The sequence below is a fragment of the Littorina saxatilis genome, linkage group LG11, assembly GCF_037325665.1.
Source record: "Littorina saxatilis isolate snail1 linkage group LG11, US_GU_Lsax_2.0, whole genome shotgun sequence".
NCBI classification, from domain to species: domain Eukaryota; kingdom Metazoa; phylum Mollusca; class Gastropoda; order Littorinimorpha; family Littorinidae; genus Littorina; species Littorina saxatilis.
The window spans coordinates 37,166,262-37,175,805 of NC_090255.1; the positions used below are offsets into that span (position 1 = coordinate 37,166,262).

Below are 9,544 nucleotides of genomic sequence, written 5' to 3' on the forward strand. Positions count from 1 at the left end.
ACTTTGCCAGCAAAAACCCATCATTTATTTGCTGGCTTTTTGATGGCTTGCCATCATTTTGCCAGCAATTTTCCAGCAAAAACCCATCATTTATTTGATGGCTTTTTGATGGCTTGCCATCATTTTGCCATCATTTTGCCAGAATTTTGCCAGCAAAAACCCATCATTTATTTGATGGCTTTTTGATGGCTTGCCATCATTTTGCCAGAATTTTGCCAGCAAAAACCCATCATTTATTTGATGGCTTATTGATGGCTTGCCATCAAAAACCCAGCATTTTGCCAGCATTTTGCCAGCATTTTGCAGGTTTTTAGTTCCATATAAAAAAAACTTTTTTCCATATATTTTCCGTTAATGGCCCTTTACCTGCTGAAATTACCGGGCCAGTTGTGGCCCGGCAAAATGCCATATTTCTGTCTTTACCATTGCCAGCAAAATGCCAATAAGTTGCAGGAAATATACCAATACCACTGATTCGGATAGAATGACGGCTCTATTCATGTACTCGATCTGCACAGTCTTGTTAGCCCATAGATGGTTGTTAGAAGTCTATAAATATGCTTTGTTTTGTCATTTTTTACTGTGAATGTAATAACAATAACAAAACACAGCACATCAATGGACTTTTCAACCCATGCTGGCGGCAAGACGTGCGCAAATAAAGCAAAGGGCAATGCTGTCAAGCTGTACATTAGCAATATGCATATGCGTAATTATCAAATTCATCAGTAAAATGCAATTGAAATGCTAATCACATTTGTCGTGTAACTTATCTGGCAAGTAAAGGCAGTGGTTTTGACAGAATATCGTCATCAACGCAGTTATAGCGGGCACAACAACAATACAGTAATATATATTAAAAACAAAACAAATGTAAAGCTTCCAAACAGCAACGACTCATTACCGAAACATTACAGAAACGTACGCTTTGTTTTCAGTTGCTCACTGTTTTATTTTATTTGTACAGCGTTCTAAATTTCACACTCGAGACATGATGACCAAAGGCAGAAATGTTTCTTGTTCACTTCCCAGTAAACCTCCGTAGGATTGTCTTGATTCTGTCATTTCTCTGTTCGCATCCGCAACGTTGAGATAACGCTTCTTTTCTTTGTCCTGACGTCGTAGCCTACGGTAAGCCATTGAAACTCTCAAGTCCTCCTGCCGTTCACCTCTTGAAACATGAAAGCAAACGAGTTTTGTTGGTTTTAATTCATTATTCCATATCACACACACACACACACACACACACACACACACACACACACACACACACACACACACACACACACACACACACACACAACCAAACAACCAAACAAACGCAAGCATACACGCAGGCATGCAAGCAAACAGCACACGCACGCACGCACGCGCGCGCGCTCACACACACACACGCGCACACACACACGCGCACACACACGCGCGCACACACACACACACACACACACACACACACACACACACACATACACACACAGAGACATTCTCACAGAGAGGACGACTTCTTGTAATCTATCATATTTTCTGAACTGACTAAAATGCCAAGCAGAAGTAAGGGGTCAACAGGAATATGTATTTTGATCTAACCTGCGAAGCTTACTTTGTCTCGGACAGCTCTCTTGCGTTTCTCTCAGGAACTGAGACCCAGGCGAGCTGCATCTTATCCAGTTGGGCAGTCAGACACTTGCACAAATCTTTGTCCTGGAGTGAATAGACACATACTCAATGTCAACATTCACAAGATGCAATTTGTTTGGTTACAAGTAAGCTTATGGTAATGCCTATGGTGCTTTTCTTTTGACAGAGACAAAACAAACTCAATCACACAAAGAAAGGAAAAAGGCACACACACACACACACACACACACACACACACACACACACACACACACACACACACACACACACACACACCGCGAGCGCGGGCGCGCACACACACACACACACACACACACACAACCGCGCGCGCGGGCGCACACACACACACACACACACACACACACACACACACACACACACGCGCGCGCGCGCGCGCGCGCAGATTCTTTCTTACAGAGAGGACGACTTCTTAAAGTCTATTATATTTTGCGAACTGACTCAAACGTCCAGCAGAAGAAAGTTGAAAAAAAGACCGACAACGGAGGAAAAGAACAAGAAGATACTAGATCTAACGCCGTTGCGACGACCTGCTCACACAACTGTTTGTGAAACTCACCACGCTTGCTTCTAGCCGGAGGAGATCGGACGCGTACTGAAATCGAAGAAGGTGCTTTGGAAATTCCTTGAAGTTGAATGCAAAACAAATAACCGGACATCTGCAGAACCACCGCGGGCCGGATTTAGTTGACAATGCGTCATCATCACGAGTGACGTCAAGATATTTCGACATTTGTTTGTACATTACGTCACTCCAAGTGAGAAAGTCATACCGCTGTGCTGTCGCAGATCTTCTTGCCAGCAATAATCCAGCATTGGCCCACTGCTGGCGTGCCAGCAAAAACCCACCTATAATTGCCAGCAAATCGCCACCTATGGCCCAATGCTGGCAAACAAGCACTGGGCCATCAATGGCGTGCCAACAGTGGGCCAATTAAGGCATTTTACTGGCCGACAATATTACTGGAATGCCAGAGATGGGCCAGTGATGGCAAGCCATAACTGGGCCTTTGTTGGCAAACCATAATTGGCCCAGTGTTGGTTTTTTTATGGCCAGCTTTACCAAACTTGCCAGCAAAAAGCCAGCAGTGGCCCAGTTCTGGCATGTTTATTGGGCAGTCGCTCATTAGTCATCGCGCTCATCCTGAACTCAGACATATGCTTTTTTAAAACACATTAATGTTTGTTGTTAGCTGTTTGTTTCCATGTTGCCTTTGTTCTCTCCCTCTGGAAAAGAAATCGAATTTTTTAAATATTTTAATCCTTCTTTATCATGTATTATTCGGTATGCACATTTCTCAAGTCGATTACAATCAACTTTGTCACGTGATCATAACAAAATGGCTACTAAGCGGACACCGGTTAAAAGTAGATGTGTCCTTTGTGACAATAAAAAGACCGAGTCCAGCCATAATTATACGGTTTTAGGCAAAGTTGGGTGGACAAATGAACAGCTTGGTGAAATGGTTGAGTCTCTCAGTGGAGAATCTGTTCGTCGAGAGATAGAAGAATCGGAATCACTTTCGTCTTTTCTGAGAAACATAAGCGAAAAACATGTGGGAGATAACTCTGTATTCTTGTTTTGACAGATTTCGGCTTTCAGCTCCGCTTCTTTCCCTTTACTCCGCGTAGTAATTATCCTTCCTGTCAGAGAGACATGAGCGAAAACGTGGACCGATGATTATCAGAATGTCATCGCGCTGTTGTCGAAATACAAGTCTTTCTGAGTCTAAGCTTGATCAAGATTGATATATTTTATCAGATGTTTTTTCAAATGCAAAAAGAGTTGACATAATGCCAAGGTATCTTTTATAACTGAAAACATTTACAGCTTGGGGGTTGAGAGTAATCCAATCAAAAGAGGCCTGTGGGCAGACCCCGGAGTTTACGAAACCAAAACTATGCACAGACACAATTTTCAAAATGTCTATCATAAAACCTCCTTGACACTGGACCAACACTAATAATAGACTACAATGTATGCCACTCAGCTTCGAGTCTTCTGTGTTCTTGGAGTCAATTCCTGAGAAAAAATATTGTTCAAGATGGTTTTCTCTTCCTACAGTCTGTTTAAGGTCAAATAAATACAGTTGAATGATTGTTGTAACTATATGTACCTTTACAAACTTAACAACACACGTCTTACCGCATTAAAAGTGTTCTATTTAAAACTCACGTTGGGAATTCCGAGAGACTTTCTTTGTTTAGTGGGGCACTTACGGGGATTGAGGCACACCGTACACACACACACACACACACACACACACACACACACACACACACACACACACACACACACAGACACACACACACACACACACACACACACACACACACACACACACACACACACACACACACACGCTAGAATTCATCAAAATACACAGCGATTAGTTTGCAAACATTGTATTCACTTAGGATCTATACAATTACACATTTCCTCGTTGGCTCACGTAAGTGTAGCCTATGCGATGCTAAACTTTGTCTGTCTGTGCGTGCGTGCGTGCGTATGTATGTATGTATGTATGTATGTATGTATGTCTGTGGTAGAAACTTTAACATTTGAAGACGTCACATTATGGCGCAAGAGGGTTAGACGTCACGCGAAGGAATTACTGAAAGTCTCGGTCATTGTTATTTTGAGCGGGCCGAGACTAGTTTTTTCTTCGAATGAGCAAACGGAAGTGTTAATGTTGCTAAATTTAGCCTTCGACTTGGCCATTCGGATTACTGTACAGTCGGTCGACTGCGGTTGTCCGCGGGTGACGGTGATTCGCTCATGAAACGCGCTTTTCGGTGACCCGGCGATCAACCACAGTCGATCGACTGGGCAATCGATCGACTGTCAGTCGGTTCACTGCTATCTTATGAAACTGGCCCCAGGTCAGGGGTCAAGGTTAGGTCAGATCGCGTGAAGGATTAATGGTGTAGATACAGTTATCCCCGAGTACGCTAGTACTTGGGCTCAACAGACTTTAATTGTGTGTGTGTGTGTGTGTGTGTGTGTGTGTGTGTGTGTGTGTGTGTGTGTGTGTGTGTGTGTGGACTTAACAGCTTATTGCTGGGAAACTACTGGGCGCAGTTCGTTCAAAAAATGATACACTAACTTGATAATAGGTCCGATTGATCGTATTAAAACTTCATAATGTTACCTGGGACCTAAAATAATGCGAAATAAACCACAAAAACGACTTGGCGGTGGGAGGAATTCACCAGCAAGGCAGCCTGATAGAACAGCCGGCTTTGCGCGTTGTGTGTTTGAATAATTTGATTTTTGTGTGTATCCCATTTTCTACCAAGCGTTGGTTGCTCGGTCGCGACTGCGTAGTTTGGAGGTCGCGATTTTGTGTTTTGATTCTTTTCATATTAATTTGTATTTTTTCTTATGGTTTCCTTTGTTTACATATGTTTCAGTCTTTTACCTTCACTTTACATTAAAGAATTTGGTAAAACTACCTGGGGCGTGATAAATGCAGGAATCCGCGAGCCAGGATAGTAAAAGAACTTCGTGGGCCACCAGTTCACCAGTTATGAAGAGGGTCGGCAGTATATTTGTCGCTGTGATCAAATAAAAGAGAAAGGCCAGTCACCACGCACATCCTCGGCTCGCATGCAATGTATTTATAATTATAGCAAAGGGAATGCCTGTAATTCACACAGAGCAATCACTTGGTCTTAAACTTGCACAAGACAAAAAACTTTCATACTGGGGGAGCGAGCCAGTCTGAAGAGTCCTCGGGTCCAGCGCGAGCGTTTTTTATCACCGAGCTGCAGTTCGCCGATTCGGATTTCACATTGTTCGGTTTCGTAGCTCCAGAAAAATAGATAAATATGATACAAAAGGAGATTTCCTACAGGATAATCTGCACAGCGTGTTTCCAGTGTCTGCGCGAGGAAGCGCAGTGTCGATGACAGACAGATCTAGATCTAGTGTCTCGCTTTCTTGCACAGTGTCACCTATGCTTACTGTGTGTGTGTGTGTGTGTGTGTGTGTGTGTGTGTGTGTGTGTGTGTGTGTGTGTGTGTGTGTGTGTATGCGTGACGGAGTGACTGAGTTTGTGTTACTGTTTGTCGATTTCTTACGTGAGCCTTGAAGGCTTCGCCTCTTGTTTTTATAATGCAGACTGTTCAATATGCTATGTATGCAAGTATGTACATTTCTACAACTTCAACCCTTTGGCTGTACTTACCAGAAAACATCAACATAAATACATAAACAAGAACTAGTTTCGACAATCGTCTTCGTCAGCACAATGTACAAAAACAATAAGTTAAATAGAAGAGTTGACAGAAATTAACAGAAAAGGACGATAAAGAGCACAGAAGATCACAGACAGAGTGTAACGTGCCCTAACCTAAAAATAAAAAAAGATGTCGTGGTGACAGTGACGTACGTAGAACTAAAGGCCAAGATACACGTACGATCGGTTTCGGCCGTATTTTTGAGACGGACCGCCCGAAACGGACCACAAGCCGATCGTGTATCTGTAACGACACGCAACAATAAGGGAATGAAAGGAACGTAGTCTTGGTTAACATAAACACGAGAAGGAAAAGAACAAAGACAATCAGAGAACAGAAAAGAACAAAGACAATCAGAGAACTGAAAAGGACAAAGACAATCAGAGAACTGAAAAGGACAAAGACAATCAGAGAACTGAAAAGGACAAAGACAATCAGAGAACTGAAAACAAAGACAATCAGAGAACAGAAAAGAACATGCAAAGACAATCAGAGAACTGAAAAGGACAAAGACAATCAGAGAACTGAAAAGAACATGCAAAGACAATCAGAGAACAGAAAAGAACAAAGACAATCAGAGAACTGAAAAGAACAAAGACAATCAGAGAACAGAAAAGAACAAAGACAATCAGAGAACAGAAAAGGACAAAGACAATCAGAGAACTGAAAAGGACAAAGACAATCAGAGAACTGAAAAGGACAAAGACAATCAGAGAACTGAAAAGGACAAAGACAATCAGAGAACTGAAAAGGACAAAGACAATCAGAGAACTGAAAAGGACAAAGACAATCAGAGAACTGAAAAGAACAAAGACAATCAGAGAACTGAAAACAAAGACAATCAGAGAACTGAAAAGGACAAAGACAATCAGAGAACTGAAAAGGACAAAGACAATCAGAGAACTGAAAAGAACAAAGACAATCAGAGAACAGAAAAGGACAAAGACAATCAGAGAACTGAAAAGAACATGCAAAGACAATCAGAGAACAGAAAAGAACAAAGACAATCAGAGAACAGAAAAGAACATGCAAAGACAATCAGAGAACTGAAAAGGACAAAGACAATCAGAGAACTGAAAAGGACAAAGACAATCAGAGAACAGAAAAGAACAAAGACAATCAGAGAACTGAAAAGGACAAAGACAATCAGAGAACTGAAAAGGACAAAGACAATCAGAGAACTGAAAAGGACAAAGACAATCAGAGAACAGAAAAGAACAAAGACAATCAGAGAACAGAAAAGAACAAAGACAATCAGAGAACTGAAAAGGACAAAGACAATCAGAGAACTGAAAAGGACAAAGACAATCAGAGAACTGAAAAGGACAAAGACAATCAGAGAACTGAAAAGGACAAAGACAATCAGAGAACTGAAAAGGACAAAGACAATCAGAGAACTGAAAAGGACAAAGACAATCAGAGAACAGAAAAGAACAAAGACAATCAGAGAACTGAAAAGGACAAAGACAATCAGAGAACAGAAAAGAACAAAGACAATCAGAGAACTGAAAAGGACAAAGACAATCAGAGAACTGAAAAGGACAAAGACAATCAGAGAACAGAAAAGAACAAAGACAATCAGAGAACTGAAAAGGACAAAGACAATCAGAGAACTGAAAAGGACAAAGACAATCAGAGAACTGAAAAGGACAAAGACAATCAGAGAACTGAAAAGGACAAAGACAATCAGAGAACAGAAAAGAACAAAGACAATCAGAGAACTGAAAAGGACAAAGACAATCAGAGAACTGAAAAGGACAAAGACAATCAGAGAACTGAAAAGGACAAAGACAATCAGAGAACTGAAAAGGACAAAGACAATCAGAGAACTGAAAAGGACAAAGACAATCAGAGAACTGAAAAGGACAAAGACAATCAGAGAACTGAAAAGGACAAAGACAATCAGAGAACAGAAAAGAACAAAGACAATCAGAGAACTGAAAAGGACAAAGACAATCAGAGAACAGAAAAGAACAAAGACAATCAGAGAACTGAAAAGGACAAAGACAATCAGAGAACTGAAAAGGACAAAGACAATCAGAGAACTGAAAAGGACAAAGACAATCAGAGAACTGAAAAGGACAAAGACAATCAGAGAACTGAAAAGGACAAAGACAATCAGAGAACTGAAAAGGACAAAGACAATCAGAGAACTGAAAAGGACAAAGACAATCAGAGAACTGAAAAGGACAAAGACAATCAGAGAACTGAAAAGGACAAAGACAATCAGAGAACTGAAAAGGACAAAGACAATCAGAGAACTGAAAAGGACAAAGACAATCAGAGAACTGAAAAGGACAAAGACAATCAGAGAACTGAAAAGAACATGCAAAGACAATCAGAGAACAGAAAAGAACAAAGACAATCAGAGAACAGAAAAGGACAAAGACAATCAGAGAACTGAAAAGAACAAAGACAATCAGAGAACTGAAAAGGACAAAGACAATCAGAGAACTGAAAAGGACAAAGACAATCAGAGAACTGAAAAGGACAAAGACAATCAGAGAACTGAAAAGGACAAAGACAATCAGAGAACTGAAAAGGACAAAGACAATCAGAGAACTGAAAAGGACAAAGACAATCAGAGAACTGAAAAGGACAAAGACAATCAGAGAACTGAAAAGGACAAAGACAATCAGAGAACTGAAAAGGACAAAGACAATCAGAGAACTGAAAAGGACAAAGACAATCAGAGAACAGAAAAGAACAAAGACAATCAGAGAACTGAAAAGAACAAAGACAATCAGAGAACAGAAAAGAACAAAGACAATCAGAGAACTGAAAAGGACAAAGACAATCAGAGAACTGAAAAGGACAAAGACAATCAGAGAACAGAAAAGAACAAAGACAATCAGAGAACTGAAAAGGACAAAGACAATCAGAGAACTGAAAAGGACAAAGACAATCAGAGAACAGAAAAGGACAAAGACAATCAGAGAACTGAAAAGGACAAAGACAATCAGAACAGAAAAGAACAAAGACAATCAGAGAACTGAAAAGGACAAAGACAATCAGAGAACAGAAAAGAACAAAGACAATCAGAGAACTGAAAAGAACAAAGACAATCAGAGAACAGAAAAGAACAAAGACAATCAGAGAACTGAAAAGGACAAAGACAATCAGAGAACTGAAAAGGACAAAGACAATCAGAACAGAAAAGAACAAAGACAATCAGAGAACTGAAAAGGACAAAGACAATCAGAGAACTGAAAAGGACAAAGACAATCAGAGAACTGAAAAGAACAAAGACAATCAGAGAACTGAAAAGGACAAAGACAATCAGAACAGAAAAGGACAAAGACAATCAGAGAACTGAAAAGAACAAAGACAATCAGAGAACAGAAAAGAACAAAGACAATCAGAGAACTGAAAAGGACAAAGACAATCAGAGAACAGAAAAGAACAAAGACAATCAGAGAACTGAAAAGGACAAAGACAATCAGAGAACTGAAAAGGACAAAGACAATCAGAGAACAGAAAAGAACAAAGACAATCAGAGAACTGAAAAGGACAAAGACAATCAGAGAACTGAAAAGGACAAAGACAATCAGAGAACTGAAAAGGACAAAGACAATCAGAGAACTGAAAAGGACAAAGACAATCAGAGAACTGAAAAGGACAAAGACAATAAGAAAACTGAAAAGGA

At 40.5% G+C, this 9,544-nt stretch overlaps 1 long non-coding RNA gene across 1 annotated transcript in view; it reads right to left on the reverse strand.

Annotated features, from left to right (window-relative positions):
- LOC138980413 (uncharacterized) overlaps positions 1 to 9,544 on the reverse strand; it is a 399,865-nt gene that overhangs the window by 63,614 nt on the left and 326,707 nt on the right. The gene's annotated exons all lie outside the window — the stretch shown is intronic.